Genomic DNA, 1,764 nt, shown 5'->3' with positions numbered 1-1,764 from the left:
ATCCCCATAGGAATGGTCCAATAAGACAGATCTGGTTAAATGTGGGGATGACATAGGGCCTTATTGCTCCCTCTATACCCCAAAGGATTTTATTGTGTTAACAGCTTGGAAACCACTGCTGTTTGTGTTGCCATAATGCTATCATAAGACTCCCACCTTCTTGTAATTGGATTTCTTTGCATACAGAGTTTGCAGCTGCTTCTCCTGGGTTCTCCAGCAAGTAAGTCAGTAGGCACTGCTGTCTGTGCACAGATGTCATCTCCCTTTTACATCAAATACCTCAGCTCACTGGAGAAGCAAATGGCAACCCGCTCCAGTATTCTTGGCTGGAGAATCCCATGGACGGAGGAGCCTGGCAGGCTACAGTCCATGGGGTCGCAAGAGTCGGACATGACTAAGCACAAACACACCCTTCTATTACAGGGTGATTGGAAGAAACATCAAGTATATAGTGCCATCTGAATCATATATATCTGTCCCATGAATTGTTTCTAAGCTTATTAAAAACAGAAAAAAAATTTTTTTTAAGAAATAAGACAATCACCTATCTTTTTCAAGTGCTTAAAATTTGTCTACAAGGAGGAGGCCACACTTTCCAATGAAACTCAAGAGCCAATTTCACCCTTTTCAAAAGAGAGAGGAGTTACTTAAAGTGCTTAATGGTAATGTAATAGAGAGCAATGGCCTGAGACTGAAAAATGCAGCAATTTGAATTGGACATTAAGAAAAATTTCACTGGAAGCAAGGGCAATTATACAATGAAATAATTTCCTAAGGGAGAAACAGTGAGACGCTGTTAAAAAGAGTTGTTTAAAAGAGTAGATTAAAAAAAAAAAAAAAAAAACACTTGCAGCTGAGGCTGCTGGAAGATGGTTTTATGATTTATTGCTTTACTGTGGCCACACGCCATCCTCTCTGGAGATTTCTCAGGCTCAGCTAGCTTACCTTCCATTAATGTAGGATCTGCACGGTGCCCAAGGACTATGATGTCTGTATTCTGTTTTTTATGCAAAAATGTAGACTTGTAAATGGAATACCCATGAAAGAGGCAAGGAGAACATAGAAGGCTCTAGTTGTTCAAAATCCACTCTGTGTCAGCATCCTAGGGTATTTTACACACACACACACACACACACACACGTGTATAAGTACATACATCTCTCTCTCCCTCTGCCCCTCTGTCCCTCTCTCTCCCCACCCCCAATCTTATTTAAACCTTCTGCAACCAACTGGTTGATCTGTTCAAACTGGTGGCCATTAATCAGTCAGTACTACTGGCCATGAGGATGCATGACATGATTATTCCTTCACACAAACTGCTGCATGTGCAGCATAGGGCAGATAAAAGCATCCTTTACCTGAGGTCAGGAGCCTTGCTTTTGATCCTAGCTCCATGATCAAGCACCCTCAGAAACTAACGTCTGGGTCTTGCTTGTACAGTTTTCTAATCATTGCTATTTCTTTCTTTCATCATCTGTTCCCTCCCTTATCAGGACCAGCGATTTTCCAGCCAGTGTACATAGGGATTTAACACTAGTTATCAGCCTACCAGCAAGGATAGGAAGAGAGGGCATCTGCTGAGGGGGAGAAGGGATCCCATGGAGATTCCCAGCCAAGTGCTGGGGAGGAGCCACTTCCATGCCCTCCAAAGGTTCAGAGGGGCCTGCAGAACCAACATCCCCAGGCCCTTCTATCAGGACACCCCTATGCCACATTCCAGGGTTTCTGGTTTTCTCATCCAGAGACTATAGCATTGCAGACCTA

This window comes from Bos indicus x Bos taurus, chromosome 22 (assembly GCF_003369695.1).
Source record: "Bos indicus x Bos taurus breed Angus x Brahman F1 hybrid chromosome 22, Bos_hybrid_MaternalHap_v2.0, whole genome shotgun sequence".
In the NCBI taxonomy this organism is placed as follows: domain Eukaryota; kingdom Metazoa; phylum Chordata; class Mammalia; order Artiodactyla; family Bovidae; genus Bos; species Bos indicus x Bos taurus.
Note: the sequence above shows the minus strand (reverse complement) of the source record.